Raw genomic sequence first — 19,904 nt, 5'->3', positions numbered from 1 at the left:
TTTTGCTGTTGTAAATAAAAATATCACCAAACCCAAGGTCATGTAGCTTTTCTTCTGTGGTTTCCTCCAGAATTTTCAGTTTTGCATTTTAAATTTAAGTCTATTGACAACTTTGAATACATTTTTGTGTAGTTTGTAAGGCTGGTAAAAAATGTTCACTTTTTCCCATATGGGTCTTTTGGGGGGGCTCCCATTGTTCCTGTTTGCTCTGTGATGAAGGAGCTTGGGGCAAGCTGAGGGCAAAATACATGCTGGGGCACACACACACACACACACACACACGGAATACATGGTATTCCAAGGACGCTCCTGCCTACCCAAGAACAAAGGAAAAGGGTTTAGGTGCTTGCCATAATGATGTGGGAAACTAAGGCAAATGAAAAATTAAATTCCCTAACTGCCTACAGCCCATTGACAAGTCCTTGGAACCAGCAGAGTGACCTCCCTCTAGGGGCTCAGCTGCCTCCATGACGACACTTTGCTGGGGGCAAAAGAGAACCTTAGCTTAACATGATCCCAACCTCGAGGCTCCTGTAAGTCTATTTTCTTTATCTCAAGTCCCCCAAGATATATGCTGGCAATCATACTCCAAGCGTATGCCCCCCCCCCATATACATCTGAAGGGTCTCATGACTGGGGTTTTATTAAACGGTCACAAATGGCATTTCCCTAGCAACAGCTAGCCCCTCAAGGCCCTGGAAACCTTGCTTCCAATATACCTTAGAGACTTACTCTATCCCTGCCCCCCTCCCAACCTGAGGGTATAGAATGAGTTACTCCTTACGACCCCAAACAGCTCTTCCTGCCCATGGGTCCTGTCCCCATGCTTTAACAAAATCGCCTTTTTGCACCAAAGACATCTTCAGGAATTCTTTCTTGGCCATCGGCTCTGGACCACCCCACCATCACCCCAAAACTTCATCGTCTGCATCTAGTTCCTCGCCAAGATCACTCACTTCATTATTTATACTTATGTAAGTCTTGGAATGTGGGTGTGTGAGTTCTTTAGCTTTGTTCCTCAGTCCTATGTTGTGTATTCTAGCACATCCTTTGCTCACATTTTGATTGGGACTTAGCTGAATCTGTACATCAAATTAGGAAGAATCGTCATTTTAAGAATATTGAGTCTGTGGATCATGAAAAACTAACATCTCCGCATTTTCGTTTTATTTGCGACCTTTCAGCAGGGTTATGATGTTTCTGAATGCAGATTTTTACATATGTCGTTAGGTTCATGCCAAAGGAACTTCAATTTGAAGGTTGCCAAATGGCTATTAAAAATGGCATTTTTAAATGTTCAAATTCCAACCGTTAATTATTAGTGGGTGGGAAAGCAGTTGGCCTCAATAAGCTGACTTTATGCTTTGATTCCTGGTCTGTGAGTGCATTGCAGTCAAAGCCAGGAGCGGCGGGTGCATTTCATTAACATCCACACCCACGAAGACCAGGAGGGGTGCCAGGCAGCACTAAACGGGAAGCTCTGAGCCCCTGCGCTGCTCCCTGCGGCCAGCAGGGGGCGCGTGCACTTTGCGCCAGCCGGGGACCCTGCAGAGCGACCACCGGGGACACGCGCACTGACCGCTATGGGCTGGGGAGGGGCTGCGCCCCGCCTCCTGGAGGCTCCTCTCAGGCAGGGAACGCAGAGCCTCGCTCCAGGGTGTCCCCGCGTGGGCCACTCTCCGCCTTCGCAGTGCCGCTTTAGGGGGACTCGGCGCCGGCGCTCAAAGGACAGCCACCGCGGGAGTCTGCGAGGCCAAAGTGGAACTTCCGGGGCAGTCTGAGCAGGTCCAGATGGACCCCAGCCTCCACCCAGAGGCAACTTTGCCTGAACACGCATTCCTTGCTAGTACACTTTTTCTTTTTAATCCCCTCCTTTGGCCTTTAAAAACCTTTTCCTGTTTCGCTCAGAGAAGCCCCCTCTCCTTGCCTGACAGGATGTGCCCCCACCCACAAACCATTTAACAAAGCCAATTAGATCTTCAAATTGACAGGGTTGAATGCAGTTTTTTTTAGCACACCAAGGGGAAATGGGGCCCCTATGTACATGCTTCCACTGGCTTTTAATGTTTTATTTCCTTATAACTCTATAAAGTAGCTGAAAAAAACAGATGTACTAACATATTTGAAATTCCAAAATTTTATTTACACCCCAAACGGAAGTATTCCAGTACCTTACCTTTTTTTCCAAATTCAGAAAGTGTATTTCTAAGTTCTTTTAAAGTTTCACGTACATCTAACAGGCTTCCAAAGACACTTTCTCTCATTTGTTTTAAGCAAGCGGACAGGCCTTCTAATAGCACACAACTTCATATATTGCCAGTTTCTCCTTTGTTCAAAATAATGTATCACACTGATAATTTGCATTTTAAAAACGGTTTTGATTTCAGCTGTGTGCACTTCCTCTTTTGACATTATGTGTATTAGTACTTGGTAAAATGTTAATTTGTGAGGAAATTGTTCCGGTAGCATTCAGACTTGGTGCCCCGTGTCTATCTGTGTGTCTACAGGTAGTCTTCTGAAAAGAAATGAGAATATCCCATGTGCTTGCTGAATTAGAAAAAAATGGATTTATACTTTGTACCCTATTTTAAAAGGTTATTCTATTTATATTTATAGAAACGGAAGTTTTAAATACTTGAGATCGTGAGCTGAACACAGATTGGCACAATGATTTTGGGAAGGGGACATAATAACTTCTCCCTTTATCTAGGTTGCCAAAATTGACCATTATCATATCTCTGGCCAAAAGCAGTTTTATATCAGTATCATGTTGCCAATTAATAATTACCTAACCTAGTCCATTTCCATTTTTTTAAAGCAAAATGATGTAATACAGGTTCAGTGCAAGGTAAAAGGTGAACTAGGAAAACCTCCTGCATGTCGTTACTCTCTACATTGTAGAAGTGTGTTTCTCTTCTAAAGAGTAAACCAGGTCTCTGTAAAATGTTATTTAGTCCTATCTCATATTTTATTTAACATGATGGCTGATATTCTGTGTTTAACTTTCCCTCATGTAAAATATTTTAGGTAAGTAATTTAACTTTACATTGCTCAAGACAAAAACACATGACAACCTATGTCCTAACACGGCTTTGCATTTCTTTCTTACCTTGCAAGAAACTGTATAGCTGAAGCAAAAAACAAAAACAAAAAACAAAAAACAAAAAAAAACAACAAAAAAAAAGGAGGGGGGTAAAAAGTTTAATGCTAATTTCTGTTGCACCTGCATTCATTTTTTTAATGTTTATTTACTTTTGAGAGAGAGAAACTGAACATGAGTTGGGGAGGGGTAGAGAGAGAGGAAGACACAGAATCTGAAATAGGCTCCAGACTCTGAGCTGTCAGCACAGAGCTGGACATGGGGCTCAAACTCGGGAACAGCAAGATCATGACCTAGGCTGAAGTCAGACACTTAACCAACTGAGCCACCCAGGCGCCCCACTGTATTCACTTTTCTAATCTAGACTCTGGGAAACTGCATTGTACAGAATGCGAGAGGAGTTACGCTGAGCAGACACGCTACAAACATCCCCCAGTTAGGGTGGGATGTGTAGACTCTTCCTCAGGTACTGGTGACTGCCTGAGAACAGAGGCAGGGAGAAAAGAAATAGTTAGTTGATGTGGAAAACAAAAGCAAAAGGAAATGCAGATAACATCATTTACAGTCATGTTGGGTATGAAACTTCCACTAGGGTTTGTAACTGTCTTTTTTGTTTGTTTGTTTTTTAAGAAAGAGAGCGTGAGCAGGGGACAGGGGCAGAGGGAGAGAGAATCTTAAGCAGGCTCCATGCTCAGCCAGCACCCCGAGGCAGGGATCAATCCCATGACCCTGGCATCACGACCTGAGCCAAAATCAAGAGCCAGGCACTCAAACAACTGAGCCACCCAGGCGCCCAGTTTCTGACTGTCTTAATGATTTACAAGAAAAACACCATGTTAACAATAGACCTCCAGGAACCTATAGGCTCAATTTCCTGGAGCCTTAAGGTCACCCTCCCCTCTACAGGATGGAAAACCTTCTAGTAGTCAGTCTTCATAATCTCAGTGCAGTGCTTTCTGCCCACAGGTTCTGTTCCCATGCTTTAACAAAACCACTTTTTTTTTGCACCAAAAACATCTCAAGAATTCCTTCTTGGCCGTCAGCTTGGAAAGAATTCATTTCAACATCGGTGCCTACCTGCTGCTGCCTGTGCAGAATTTTCTAAGTACGTGTCAGAACTGGGATGCCATCCCAAGTCATCCTCTAGTGCCTGGGAAACACTGAAAGGATACCCAGGGACCTCCTGGTGGTCCATCAACAGCCCCAGACAAAGAACACAAACCCAGAAGTCCAGACATGAGGGTGGCTGCAGGAAGTGCAGAAAGGCAGTCAGCACGGAGACAGGGCTGTGGCCTGATGTTTGGTATAGGCAGGGCTTTGGAGACAGGCAGAAATGGATCCTAAGTCCAGCTTCCCTGGAAAACACATGCACAAACCAAAATAAGAATTGTCTCTGAATGACAGATTGTTTTCAGACGAATTTTCATGCCCTATCCTAGTCTGTGAATTTCTATTTTCAGCATTTTGGAAAAATGAACACATATAAATAGTAATCTGGTATTTTTAGAAGAGAGAAGAAAAATGAATATTGCTCCTAGGATATGAATTGGATTATATAAGAAATAAGGATGACAATCTATTCTAGGACCTTATGCTAAACATATAATGTGCCATTTGGAAACCACATCGTAAGGAAATAAAACCCATGAGTACTTTTTTTACATTAAGTTTGATAGTTTCCATGCATCACTTGACCTAGTGATGACAAAAACCATGAGCTCTATGAAAGTGAGTTCTTGCTGCCCCTAAGTAACTGTTTCTAATGAATGATGCTAAATAAGGTATAAGTATTATCTAATAAGGTTTCCACGACACATGACACATTATGTGTAACATAAAAACTTTGTCCTGACTGTTGGCCTGTTGGTCTTTCATATCTCACACATGGTACACACTTCATAGATATCACTTCTTGAAAAGAAGCCTCATAAATTTCATATTTGTATTTCCATTCTAAAAATACAGAAACAAGCTCACTGCAGTCGTACCATATGAAAAACACATCTGAAGAAAAAAATGGATATTGTATGTGTGGTACCATAGCAAAAACTGAATACCAAAATAGGATATTCATCACTCCCTTTCACTTACTCCGTCTTTCCAGGTCCATTAGACAACCTACATCCTGTATTTCAGCTTCTTTTTCCAGTGGGCCACGGGAACAGTGAAAACAGCAGCCAGGGCATTTTGACCCATCAGAGCCACGGGGGAAGGGGGGAGGATCTAAGTCAAGCCAGGAACCACTTTCTGTGGTTACTGTGGACCCCCCGCGAACTTCACCTATGCTCTGCCTGACTCTGGAAATATTCTAAGTGGCCATGAGGACCCAAGAGCCACTAGTGTCTGCCTGGAAAGGTGGGAGACGGTGTCTATGCTACTGAATTCCTATCCAGAACTTCCTAGGTTACTTCAGGAGCACGGGAAATGCCACTGCCCCAAATGGGAATCTCAAGGGAAGCTTTCTAGGCCTGCCTGGAAAGGCTGCTGCAGGACTAGAAGCCGCTGAGAAGGTGATGCGCACACTGAAAAACGACAATAAATTTTATAAGTCCTGGGGGGCGGGGAGGGGCCGGGAACAACTTGTACCATCCCTGAACATTTGTACAAAAAGGACACAGGAAACTTGAAAATACAGTTGGAAACCTTAGCTCACAGCCAGCTCAGTCAAAAGATGACAAGAACGACGGGAAGCTGTTAGACTAGTTCTGTTAATGTAACAAATGATCAATATCCTCACGGAGTGCACATGAATTGGTGTAAAATTACTTAGGACCCAACAATATTTTCAAAATGTAACGAAGGCTGGGAAAGCACGGAGACCTCTAGCATGACCCTCACACAATACGGTTAAAAGGGAATGCATTTGGGATGTGCCCCCTGCTACCCACCCCACCCCACCCCCGCCCCTCCGCCAGCCCTCCGCTGCTCCCGCTGGGTCGAGCCCGGGCACTCCCGTCCACTAGGACCGTTTCCCGCAGTGCACAGGACCCCCCACGTGGCATCCTCTAGGCTGCTCATTTTACTCACTCTCCCTTCGCGGTCGCCCGGCGTCTCCCTCCCGGTCTTTCTTCCCTCAAGTCGCCGCCCACTAGGCATTCGGCGACGGAACGGATGCCGTCTACGTCCTAGCAGCTCACTTTCCAGTGGGATATCGGGAATGTAGGCACACTCTGGCAGGTACGGCCGGGGGAACAGGTTTGGGGACAGAACAGCACGAGGTGTCACACAACGGGGTCGTCCCCTCCCGCAGCCCGGGGCCCAGGGGCCTCGCCCACAAGGTGACCGCGAATGGAAGGCCTGGCGACGGCAGGGCCTCACTGCCGGAGGATGAGAATGGCTCGGATGTGAGTCTTGTGCGAGGAATGGAGTCGGCCGAATGTCATGGCCAGGGGCGGGAGGCGGCAGCCCCGGCGCTAGCGGGATGTGTGTGGGGGGAACATGAAGACCAAGATTTCATGTACTGAGTGAGGACACGGCGTGGGCGGGGACTAGGGAGGGTGAGCAGAGACCACGAGGGGATGTCTGCGGAGGGGCCGGGCCGGTGTAGGACGTGACCAGCGTGGGGCGGACCCTAAGGAAGGTGAGCGGAAACGGGGCCTGTGCAGGACGCAGACACCGTGAGGCGACACTCAGGCAGGGGATGTGGGGACCGGCGTCAGCGGAAGGGCGGGGCCGGTGCGGGGCGTAGCCGGCGTAGGGCTGGGCCTAGGGACGGCAAGAAGAAATCAGAAGGGTACGTAAGCGGAGAGGCGGTGCCGGTGCCGGACGTCTCACAGATGGGGCGGGGCAAAGGGAGGCAAAGCGGGAAGGTCCGTCAGCGGAGGGGCCGGGCCTAGGGAGGTTGATCATAGGGCTCAGACAGGACTTCAGGGAGGGCGGGGGGGGTGCCAGAAGCGTTAGGAGGGGCGGGACCTGTGAAGGACGTGGCCAGCGTATGGCGGGACTTGGGGAGAGAGTAAAGAACAGGGTCGGGGCGTAAACGGAGGGGCGGGGCTAATATATGACGCGGCGACCGTTGGGCGGGGCCAATGGACGGTCAGCGGGAACGGAACCATAGCCATGGGGCGGGCCCGGTCTAGGAGGCTGCCGGCATAGGCGGGGCCTGGGGACGTTATAGTGTAACCTGAAGGACACGTAAGCGGAGGGGCGGGGCTACGGAGGTTGAGCGGGAAAGGGGCGTTGACCGAAGGGCGTGGTCGGTACAGGGCGTAGCCAGTGTAGGGCGGGGTCTAGGGACGGTCAGCAGAGAACAGAATGGGAGGTAAGCTGAGGGGCGGGGCTGTTGCAGGACGTGACCAGCGTGGGGCGGGGCTAACGGAGGGTGAGACAGTGGGAACGTCTGCATAGGGGCAGGGCCTAGGGTGTTTAGCGGGGGCGGGGCGGGGTCGGTGCCGGTTAGGGATTGGTCAGCTTGAGGCGGGGCCTGGGAGGATTTGGGGGGGGGGGGAAAGGAAGTCAGCGGGGGGGCGGGGCCGGGGGGAGACGTGGCGGGGGGAAGGGGGGGGGGGGGGGGGGGGGTGAGCGGGGAGGGTACGTCACCGGATGGGCGTGGCCGGTGTAGGATGTGGCCAGCGTGGTTCGGGGCCTAGAGAAGGTGAGCGAAGAGCGGGAACGGTACGTCAGTGGAGGGGCGGTGCTTGTGCAGGACGTTTCCAGCGTGGGGCGTGGCCTAGAGAAGTTGAGCCAAGGTCCGGCGGGTTCCTGACGTGGCTAGCGTGGGGCGGGGCCTCATCGGGGCGTGGCCCCGTGCCGCCCCGCCTTTCCGGGTCCTCCCCTCCTTCCGTCCCACGCGCCGGCAGCCTGGCCGCTCTGGTCGGTTTGTGGGTTTTTGGTGTCCGAGGGATCCTACTGCTGCTTCTCTACCTACAGAGACTGTTTCGGGCAGTTCCAGGTGAGACTCAGAGCCCTGAGGCCTCTTGCACTGAACGCGCCGATGTGTCCTCGTTAGGGTGACAGGTGTGTGTATAGCCCGTTGACTGGACACGCCGGGCTGGGGGTGCGGGCCTCGCGGGACCTCGGAGGCCGCCCTTGGCGCGGGTAGTGGGCCGACCAGGGCAGGCGGGGTCTGTGCTGTTGGCGGAGAGCCGGCGGGATCGGCGCGACGTGGCCCTGAGCAGGGGTTGCTCAGCGGGAGGCTGAGTGTCCGGGACTTGGGGAGAAGCGTGGGTGCCACCGAGAATCGCTTTGGGTCGTTAAGTCGTCGGTGTTGCAGCTTCACGTTTTCCTGGGGCGACTCCCAGAGCTATCTGAAGATGGTTTTTTTATTTTGAGAAGTATGAGATATTCTTTCATTTCTTTTTGTTGTATTTAGAGAGAGTGCAAGTGGGGGAGGGGCAGAGGGAGGGACAGAATCCAAAGCAGGCTGCAACCCGGCACCTAGCCAATACAGCGCTGAATCTCAGACCCTGGGATGATGACCTGAGTCAAAATCAACTCCGATGCTCAACCATCTGAGCCACCCAGGCGCCCAGAGAAGTATGGGGTATTTTAATCACTGTTTTTGTTTTCTGTTTCTTAATGCTTTATGTCAAGTTGGGATAATGAATGAGGCCTGTAAAATGGATTCCATTTAGGGAATGTGTGGATTTTGATTCTAATTGATGAAAATTTAATTTTCAATATCTGAGGACATTTGAGAGGGATGTTTCTTGTTTCCTATTGTTAACCTTAAAAACAAAACTGCCAGGGGGCGCCTGGGTGGCTCAGTCGGTGGGCATGGGACTCTGGATTTCTCATCCCTTGATGGCAGGGTCATAGGATTGAACCCCAAGTCGGGCTCCGCGCTGAGTGTGGAGAATGCTTGGATTGTCTCTCTCCCTGCGCCCCTCTTCCCTCCCCTGCGCGAGAGCGCTTGCTCGCTCGCTTTTTCTCCCTCTCTTAAGAAAAAAAAAAAAAAAAAAAAAAAAAGAACTGTCTGTTATTTTAGCAGCAACTGATGGGGTTATTGGGGAATGAATAAAAGAGAATTGCAATCCGGGACAAACAAAGCTTTAGAAAAACTGTAGGGAAGCATGGGAACCAAGGGGAGGCTTGCTTTTTTAAGGAGAAAAGGGGTAATTTGGGAAGGTTGATGTGAACTAAAAGTCCATTGGAGTAAACAGAGTTTGAAGTGTGGTGGTTTCTCACTGGCTGAACTGTTGTTCTGGGGGCTGAGGAAAAGGTCTCTTCCTCCTGCTGGACTTGTTGAGTAGTATCCACGTGCAAGGCCAAGTCCCCAAAGGGTCCAGTCCCTCTTCCTGTTGGGCCTGCAATTGACTGTGTGTTCTAGGGTGTGAAAGTTTTCCCTGCCACATCTGCCCACTCCATTTTAGGGAGGTTTCCTATTACTAGGTTTCACACCATAAGCATTAAAAATCAGTAAGGAAATTAGATTTTCAAATTTAAATAGCTTCATTTATATCTTTTTAAAAGATTTATTTATTTTGAGAGATCATGAGAGGGGAGGGGCAGAGAGAGAGGGAGACAGAGAATTCCAGGCAGGCTCTGCACTGTCAGCAAAGAGCCCAGTGTGGGGCTCAAACTCATGAACCATGAGATCATGACCTAAGCCAAAATCGGGAATTGGACGCTCAACCCATTGAGCCCCTCCAGGTGCCCCAATGTACACGTCATAAACTTTAACATGGAAGTGTAAGTTAACATCTCTTTTTTATATTTCCTTTGGAAAATCTGATCCTGGTTGGAACTTGGCACTACCTGACTCTAAATACTCTGCTGCATAACTTCTCAAAGATTATTTACAAGAGAAGACATTCTTCTGGATTTCTCGAAACTTTTTTTTAATAGTTTCTTTTTTTAATGTTTATTTATTTTTGAGAGAGAGCGAGCAAGCAGGGGAGGGACAAAGAGACAGACAGATAGAGGATCTGAAGCGATCTACATGCTAACCACAGAGAGCTGAATGCGGGGCTTAAACTCATGAAACATGAGATCATGACCTGACCCTAAGTCAGATGCTTAACCAACTGAGCCACCCAGGTGCCCTCTTTCTCAAAAGTTTTAAGTTGATTTAATATTAGTATTTGAACTCAAATCAGTTCAGAAATTGGAAGATATATTTCTGTTAGGCAACAGAACAGTAACCACCCTGGAGGTCCTATAAAGAAGGGGACCCAGTGCTCCTCCAAGTCTCCAAATCTCCATTCCCCTGAGCTCAACTTACTCCACTCAGACCTGCTGGGAAGTGGACTCCATTAAGGAGCCAGGACTTTACATCATTGGTGGTTAAGTGACCTTGACATTTGGACTCTCCGTTTGGTTTTTCTTTTTCCCTCTATGCTTACCTACGAGTCCAGTGATAGAATTCTGTCTCTGACCCATCCAGCCTCCAGACCACCTTCTCTGTTAAATCTTCAGTGTTTAGGTGTGTACATAATATGCACTTGGGAGTCTCCACATTAGATGGAGTGAGTTTTCTTGGGTCTATGTGGGGTACATATCCCTATGAGTAACTGAGCCCAAAAGGTGGGTATCTTGAGTAAACCAAACTCTGTACACAATGTCTTCAAGTCTCTGTTTTCCTGGGTCCTTTTTTCAGGAGAAAATTCAACCCTACATAAGTACTGTTTATTATAATGGAAACTATTATTAAGCCACTTTTCATTGAGGTTACAAGTTATTTCACATAACTGTGAATTTTGACTTGTGCATTGGCTTTTTCATGTGTGAATCTGCATGTTATCAAAACTCTCTGAAGAAAGAGCTCTGAACACATGGCTACAGAGCATACACACACAAACCACTGGTAGCGTTTGCTGAAATGTAGTAGCTGGTCAGGCCTGGGGATTATTGATGCTTTAATGGCATGGAGAACAATGATGAGTGATGTCAGCTGACTCAACACATGACAAATCACATTGGTGATCTGTAAAGACTCAAAAGGATGACTGAACCTGATAGGTTGAAGATAGCATCTCCTCTCTCACCTGAATGACCATTGTCCTGTGACTGAATGTTAACACTCGACTGCATAACTGAGACAAAAATCAGGATGTCAGAACTTCAAATGACCCACCACTCCTGTATTGAAACCTTGAGCCACTCTGCCTCTTCCTGACACCGGGACATAGCAGCTGTCTCTCAGTCACATTGAGCTTCCATCAAGGAAGCTTGCCTTTTCCATTAGAAGCCCTGTAGATATCAAAGATGCATAAAACATTGCAACATAAGAACTAGGATATCCTGGGAAATCGTTGGGAATTATATATCAACAGGGCAGAGCCTAGGGATTTGATATTCTCTTATTGTTTTCCAGATTGAACGCTGCTCATGTTCTGTCTGATAAACACTAATTATCTTGCACTGCTGAGTTAAAGGGTAGAAGGAACCACGGGCTCCTGGGTGGCTCAGTTGATTCTGCAAACAGCTTTGGCTCAGGTCATGATCTCACGGTTCATGGGTTTGAGCCCTACGTCGGGCTCTGTGCCAACAGCTCAGAGCCTGGAGTCTGCTTTCAATTCTGTGTCTCCCTCTCACTCTGCCCCTTCCCCTCTCACACTCTCTCTAAATAAATAAATAAAACAATAATAATTTTAAAAACGATAGAAGGAACCAGCAGTAGGAAGCCAACTATCTCAGACCCAATATAAGTTTCTCTATCTTATTACTTTAAGATCAGTGTCTACTTTCTCCTCTCTGCCTCAGATATCATTGTATTGGGATAAATATAAGCTCTGTCTCAGTAATTGTATCATAATCCTTCTATCCATTTTCCTTTCAAAACAAGTTTCCATATTGTCTTTTGTTTGCCTAAAAATTACACAAACTGGTTTTAATACTTTTTGCCAGTGATGAAAACAGCACAGAAGATATTTAATAAATGCTGAAACCTAGCTAGCTTATTAGCTGTCACCGGAGGGCTGTTACTGTCACTTTCTATCCCAGTGCCTAGACCCACTTGCACATTCACAGTCCTGTTTGGCTTGTCCCACCTTAGAACATTTGTACTTGTCTGTTCTTCTCTGTATGGCTCTTCCCCAGATCTCGTCATGAATGCCTGCCACTATCATTTCTCTACTTTCTCAGAACCGCATTCTCTGAACACATGTTTTTACAACAAATTTTCTTTTCTAACAACAAATATTTTCAGGATTTATTCAAGTAGGTCATATTTACAACTGTGCCTAGGGGCCCTTGGGTGGCTCAGTTGGTTAAGCATCCGACTTCAGCTCAGGTCATGATCTCACAGTTCACGGGTTCAAGCACTGTGTCTGGCTCTGTGCTGACAGCTCAGAGCCTGGAGCCTGCTTCAGATTCTGTGTATGTGTCTCTGCCCCTCTGCTCTCCCTGCCTCTCTCACTCTCTCCCTCTTTCTTTCACAAATAAATACACGTTAAATAAAAAAAGAAGAACTGCCTAAAATTCAAAAAGGGGAATCTCTTATATCTGTTTTTGGATTTTTTTCTTATAGAGATCTTTGTAAGTTGTTATTCCTGTATAATTTATCAACATTCTGGGTCTTGAATCCATATGTCTGTGACCCCACTGCCCCTGCCATTCTGCAGAATGGATGTCGTATTAGCAGGCATGAAAACTACAGTAATCTTATTGTCCATTTCCATCAGAGCTCTTGGGTGACCAGATGCATTGTCAATGAGCAGTGATATTTTGAAAAGGATTTTTTTTCTGAGCAGTAGGTCTCAACAGTGGGGTTAAATACTCAGCAAACCACGTTGTAAAGAGATGCGCTATCATCCAGCCTTTGTTGTCTGTTGATGGAGCTCAGCCAGGGTCGATTTAGTATAATTCTTAAGAGCCCCAGGATTTTCAGGATGGTACATGGGTGTTGGCTTCAACTTAGTCACCAGCCGCATTAGCTCCTAACGAGAGTCAGTCTGTACTTCGCAGCTTTGAAGCCAGCCGCTGACTTCTCTCTGGCTATGAAAGTCCTGGATGGCATCTTCCAACAGAAGGCTTCCAGTAGATTTTCCAACTTAAAAGCTGTTGGTCGGTGCAGCCACCAGCATGAATTGTCTCAGCCAGATCCTCTGGATAACTGGCTGCAGCTTCTGTATCAACACTCGCTGCCTCACCTTGCAGTTTTATGTTATGGAGACGACTTCTTTTCCTTACTCCCACCAACCATCCTCTGCTCGCATCAGATGTTTTTCTGAAGTTTCTTCACCTCCCTCATCCTTCAGAGTATTAATTGAAGAGAGTCAGGGCCTTGCTCTGGATGAGGCTTTGGCTTCAGGGAATGGTGACCTTCTATACAGACCACACAAACCTCCATATCTACAATAGGTCTGTTTCAGTTCACTTTCTTTTTTTTAATGTGTATTTATTTTTGAGATAGAGACAGAGCACGAGCAGAGGAGGGGCAGAGAGAGAGAGACACACACACAAAATCCTAAGCAGGTTCCAGACTCTGAGCCGTCAGCACAGATCCTGACACGGGGCCGGATCCCATGAACCGTGAGATCGTGACCTGAGCCGAAGTCGGACGCTTAACCGACTGAGCCACCCAGGCTCCCCTCACTTCACATTCTTATCACCCATGTGTTCACTGGAGTTGCACTTTTAATTTCCTTCAAGGACTCTTCCTTTTCATTCACAGCTTGGCTGACTTTTTGGCACAAGACACCTAGCTTTCAGCCTGTCTCTGCTTTCAGCGTGCCTTTCTCACGAAGCTCATTCATTTCTAGCTCTTGATTTAACGTGACAGACCTTGAACACTTAGGAGGCCGGTGTAGGGCTGTCTCATGGAAAAGAGGCCCCAGGAGAGGAGGAGGGGGACAGCTGGTAGGTGGAGCAGTCAGAATACACACAACACTTACTGATTAAGGTAGCCCACACCTATGGGCACAGCTCGTGGCACCCCAAAACAATTGCAATAGTAACATCAAAGATCACTGAGCACAGACCACAGTAACAAATATGATAATGAAAATGTTTTAAATATTGTGAGAATTCCCAAACTGTGACACAGAGATAATGTGAGCAATTGCCCTTGGAAAAATGGCACCGAGCAACATGGCGTTGCCACACACCTTTGTGAAAAGCAGTATCTGTAAAGCACAATACAACAAAGTGTGCCTGCCTGTAGTTAAGACCTGGAGGAGAAGAGGTTCTCTATTCTTCTGGGCCCAGGCCACCACCTTCAGCAGCCCCCTCCTCTTCATCTCCAGGCAAGCAAATGAAATCCTAGAGCAGACCCTTCCTCTTCTCCAAGTCAGATTTAGTTGACATGCTACCGACTGCCATGCTCTACACGCACAAAATATGATAGGTTCCATAAATAAATTATACCTTCAATGTTCATTTTCCCATACATAGGATGTGTTTCAACTATTTTTGAATAATACGAAAAAGTATATACGTCTTAGGATCTGTCTTCATATATAAAAGAATAAATTACTTGTGAAGGAAAATCAGGCAATGTATTTTCATTTCAGGCACTGGCATTTGGTTCCCAAAAGAACAGTTTGTCCTTTTTTTCTTCTTAATGTGTTTGTATCAAATATAAAAGTGAACCTATAGTAACTCTCAAAAGGGAGCATAATTTTTACAGCGGGAATTTAAGGTAATCAGGTTCTCGTTTCCCTGGTTCTCGGACACGTTCCTGTCTTGCCAGCCTCGTCACACTGCACCATCCTTGAGGCAATGAGGGCTTCTGCTCATCAGAAAGGAGTGTCTGCGGTAGGAGACTGTGGACCAGGCTTGTGCCACACAGAGAGTGGAGCTCTATTAGAGAGTAAAAAGGATACGTGGTCAGATCCTGCGTTGTTTAAAGGCTCATTTAGAAGAGATCATTTAAAGAAATTTTTAAAAAACAAGAAAACTTTGTGTACAGAATCTCAAAGGATATATCTTTTAGGAAAACTTGTAGTAGAAAATACAGATGTTTTAGTCAGTTTCCTAAAAACTTATTTGAGCAAAGCCTTAGGACTCCCCATGGAGGTAGGCAGGAGCACTATTAGAGACTTTCCCCCCTCCCCTGGTAACAGAACTCGTGTAAAATTGCTGAGAGAAGCCAAACCATTTGTGTCCCAGGGGCTGAGAGCAAACTACAGTCAGGTGAGTTGGGTGGACTGGACGGGGAGGCAGGCTAGTGGATTTCTGAAGATGATGGCAGGTCTAAAGGTCCTACTTGTAAGGCCAGTGAGAAAGCAGGGAAGAAGTTAAAGCTGGAGAGTGTTAGGAATGAAATCTGTGCTTGTAAGTGATATTAGCCCCACCCAGCAGCCTCTGGAGAGGGGAGTGGTTGCTGGAGGTTGAGCTCTAGAAACACTCTTGAACACTGGAGACCAACCTGCAGGCTGGTGAGAGCTTCCATCTGCTGGAGGGTAATCCTGCCCACCTCCATGGGGACTGATGGATCCTGCCCTGGGGACCCTTCTGGACCTCACCCGTGTACCTCTTCATCTGACTGTTCATCCTTGTAGTAAACCAGTAAAACTGAGTAAAGTGTTTTCCTAAATTCTAGGAGTCATTCTAGAAAATTGCCAAGCCTAATTTGAGGGATTGTGGGAACCCTTGAATCCACAATGCTCTCGGCAGAAAATGTGGGCGGTCTGGGCACTACATTTATGGTTGGCATCTGAAGTAGAGGAAGTCTCATGGGGCTAAGACTTTGAACTTGTGGGATCTGATGCTGACCCCAGGAAGATGGTATCCAGAATGAACTGAATCCTTGGACACCCAGGCAATGTCAGAGAATTAGTTGCTGGTGTGAAGAAAACTATACGAATTTTTAGATTTTGAGAAATCTATGACTGTTGTCTGTTACAGGGTGTTGGTCAGTAAGTGGGTGGAAGAAATGGACGTATAAGGAAGGTAAGAAGGCAGAACTAACAAAATATGCTTTTTTTTGTCTCAGATGTTATTGAGCACGAGCCATGTAACCAGGCATTGGGATAGGTCATGCGTATGCAGTTAGAATAAAACAGCTTTTTTTATTTTTGGGGGGTGGATGCATGCAGAAAGGATTACATGGGGATTGAAGTGGGCACTAAAAGGAATGGAATTAGGGGCTGATAGACTTCAAGTGGTGTCAGAGGATTGTAGGTTCCCAGGTGTGAGGAGAACCTGGGCATGGGGAATGATTCTGTGGACAAGCTGGAATGAGAGAGGCTGTGATTGCTGGAGGGATCTCAGATTCTTCATCTGACAGGGGGAATTCCTGGTAAGTCCTGGCAGGGGGCTGTACCTGTGACCATGTTTAGAAATTGAATTTGGGAAACAACATAATTGAAATACTGGCTGTATCATTCCTTACCATGTAACTTTCTCATATTACTAATGTTCTCTGAAACTGTTCCTGTCATTTGTTAATGTCATTCTGGGCTGCAATAATAAAATATGTGGGGACTTGTGCAACCCACATTTATTTTTCACAGTTCTCGAGACTGGGAACTCCCAAGACCAAGGTGTCAGCAGATTCAGACAGACCAGTTCCTGGCTTGCAGAAGCCTGTCTTTTCATTGTGTCCCAACTTGGTAGAGAGAGAGAGCAAGTGAGCTGTGGTCCGTTCCTCTAAGAATGACTTCAATCCCTTCATGGGGGACCTCCTTTCATGACCTCATCTAAACCTAATTACCTCTAAAACGCCACACGTCCAGATACCATCATGGGAATTAGGGCTTTGACATAGGGATTTGGGTGGGAGAGGAGGGGACACAGGAATTCAGTCCATAGGAGTGACTATGCTGAAATCGGCAGAGTCTTTGTGAGGATTAATTAAGTGAATGTTCTTAAGTTTCCAAGCAGAGAGTCCTATTATTAAACTTTGAATTTGTCTTCCTTATTTTTTGGACTCCAGGTGTAAGGAGGTGAGTTACGTCTACTTTTGTGTGTGATACAAAATCATTTTTCCATGAAATACATTTAAGTAGAAACAAAATTTTGGTAAGAATTCAGTTTACCAATATGTTTAAATATACAATTTATGAAATGCTGGGGTCTCATTTGTGGTGATGACTAATATACAACAATATTCCAGTTACAACTTTACTAAAATGTCAGATTGAACAAATATATTCCCTTATAAAACAAAACCTCTGCATTGTACGTTTTCTAAGTCAGGCACTTTTAGGTTTGGGGTTCAGGGAGGGAATTAAATATCCCTATGAAAAAGTTGGCAGTTAACTTAGAAATAATGATTTTCATTGCCTCGTCTGAAAATAAAAAATATTTCTATCTTATTGACAAGCAGCAGTAGCCAAAGCCTTGTCACTCTGACCCAAGCAGAAGTGAGAGCTCCCGCAATTGTCTCAGGGCATGTGGCGTGTTCTTGTAGGGGGAGCTGGGGGGTTGCATGCAGGCGCATCAGGGATTCATGACCAAGGGGTCTGGGAATTGTGGGTAAGACTGGAGTCTCTTGGCTTCTCTCTCCTTGCCCAGCTTTTCCTGCATGCGGTTTGCACTCTCTGTGAGTGGAAATCCGGAGGAAGAGACGTGGTGGCCGAACCCTTGATGATGCACCTGCAGGTGGGTGGATACGCGATCCTTCTCCTGAATGATGCCTCTGTTGCCTGTGGCTGGGAAGGCTTCTCTTGGCCCAGGTCTTCGAAGTGCATCCAGGCAGCTTTCAAGGGTCTGGGTTCTAGTTCATTGTTGCCAGGACGCGCAGATACTTTTTGTTGGTCAGGGATGGATCAGAAAGAAGTCTCCTTTCCAGCATTTACACCACTGCATCTCATGCTCCTTAAGGATGTCCTTGCAGAAAAGAAATATGCAGAGTTTTCCTTCCTCATGCAGTGCATGGGCTTGGTTGGTGGGTGATTTACCTGTGGGCCATGGTAGTGGCTGCAGTGACCTCGGCACATGGTGACAGGTGATAGAGATGAGCAAGACGAGCAGTTTACACTCCACTGAGGAGGCGGGCCTTTGAGCAGGTCAGCTCTGCAGTTTTCCAGAGAGTACAAGAAACTTTTGTGTGAGAGAACAAATCAGCCATCATTTCTTTTCCCCTCAGTTTTAAGCTTACTAAAGGTTTGGTAACATACACTTGACTAATCTGGAAACTTCCAAAGATGACTAAATCCTCTTTACTACCCTTATCCCTTTTTACCCATTTTCCCTCGTTATAATTAAACTTTTTAAAATTGGAAATCTGAAAACAGTGCCTAGGGAGTATTTTTCAAAAAATTAACTCTGTATTTGGCAGAATGTGGATAAAACTAGAGTCAAATTTAGAATCCTGTTGCAATTTTAGAAGGATTAGAGAGGCTATAAGTAATCGAGAGGATTCTATTGCCTTTCAACAGAAAAACGGGATTAACATACAGAGGATTGATGCAGTGATCATTGTTAAGAATGGAGAGCTCACTGCAGGAGAGATCACTGTGGGGCCATCCTTCGGACGAGCCATCTCAGGAGCCCCTAACCGGACCGCAGGACCTGTCTGCCCTGATACCTTATAAAGAACAAGTGAGTTTTTAAGATGAGAGGTGTGACTTGTTGACCCCAAGTTCTGCATGAAAGTTGTTCATCCTGCAGAATGCTGGGCATTGCTTCATAGGTGTCTACCTTTAATGTTAATATACCTACACTTGTATGTATGAAGTGTTTGCTGTAAAAGAAGCATCTGCACATTAGCTCACTGAAACTCTCAGTACCACTACGTATGTATATATGTGTGTGTGTATATATGTATATATATATATATATACATATATATATATACATATATATGTATATATACATATTTTTTTCTTTTTTTAGTAATTTCTACAGCAAGCCTGGCGCCCAAACTCATGACCCTGAGGCCAAGAGTCACATGCTCTTCCAACTGAGCCAGCCAAGTGCTTCTCAATAGTACTTACTATTTAACCTATGTTATAATTGCCACCCAGGATGTCAAAATTACCAGCTTATTGGAAAATTGCCAGGTTATTTCCTATTGAGATTCCTTTATGATGAAGTAATTGTGTGTGTATTTCTGTTTGAATGTGTCTGAAGGGCAGAAGGCAGATCGGCACAGTAGGAACATTTGATTTGAACCACAAATGGAGTTTAAGTTTTCTATTCATAGAGCTCCCCCATCTGCTATCACTATCATGTTGACAGCTGCCCCCTAGGGATTGTTCAGCCTGGCCCTACTGAAACAATATCTGATATTTTAGGAATCTGTGACCTACAAAGATGTAGCTGTAGACTTCACCCAGGAAGAGTGGGCCCTGATGGACACATCCCAGAGAACGCTGTACAGAGATGTGACGCTGGAAAACATTAGTCATCTGGTCTCTGTGGGTGAGTCTGTCACCATCTATTCATTCATTCATCCATCCTTCCATACATCCATCCATCTTTTTGTTTATTAACCTTGTATCCAGGAGAGCTTCCACATATTCTAATACAGCTGTCTGCCCTAACTCATATCTTTTGTAGCATTTCTGAATACTAGATGGAATTTGTAACTTTCTCTACTTTCATCCTGTGTGTTACATGATAATTTGAATACAGTCTTCTTGGCCACAAGTGTGTATCTACTGCACTTTCTCCAAGACCCAGAACAATGCTGGGAATACAATGAATATTTTTTGAATGAATAAATAAATATCCTGAGTATTTTCTGTCCTGGGCAGTATGATGAAGCGTGAGCACAGTAGAAAATATAACATCTTGTATCACTTTCCACATAAAACTCCACAGAATATTCTGGTGGAGCTTATGTGTATTGTATTCCTTTGAAAATAGTGTTAATCCCCTTGTGAGAACATTTAATTTCTTCTGGATGCAAACACTAAGCCTTCTGCTCTCTCTCAGCTTGGGCAGGCGCATCAGCAATCAGAGATCTTACTGTCCTTGGGTGCAGTGTCAGGCTGAGAACATTTATCAATGTTTTTAGTGTTCAAGGTGTTAT

The 19,904-nt window shown here is 45.9% G+C and overlaps 2 long non-coding RNA genes across 2 annotated transcripts; one reads left to right on the top strand and one right to left on the bottom strand.

The window, feature by feature from the left end:
- Positions 1–2,403: 2,403 nt before the first annotated feature.
- Positions 2,404–6,590, bottom strand: LOC125923514 (uncharacterized). Its single transcript, XR_007458072.1, has 2 exons — positions 6,128–6,590; positions 2,404–4,455 (listed from the first exon to the last, which is right to left on the bottom strand). It is a non-coding gene; the product is annotated as an uncharacterized LOC125923514 (long non-coding RNA).
- Positions 6,591–7,997: 1,407 nt separating this feature from the next.
- On the top strand, positions 7,998–19,898 carry LOC125923513 (uncharacterized). Its single transcript, XR_007458071.1, has 4 exons — positions 7,998–16,223; positions 17,441–17,527; positions 18,307–18,469; positions 19,165–19,898. It is a non-coding gene; the product is annotated as an uncharacterized LOC125923513 (long non-coding RNA).
- The last annotated feature ends 6 nt before the right edge of the window (positions 19,899–19,904 follow it).

This window comes from Panthera uncia, chromosome B1 (assembly GCF_023721935.1).
Source record: "Panthera uncia isolate 11264 chromosome B1, Puncia_PCG_1.0, whole genome shotgun sequence".
In the NCBI taxonomy this organism is placed as follows: domain Eukaryota; kingdom Metazoa; phylum Chordata; class Mammalia; order Carnivora; family Felidae; genus Panthera; species Panthera uncia.
Note: the sequence above shows the minus strand (reverse complement) of the source record. Positions and strands in the feature narration are given on the sequence as shown.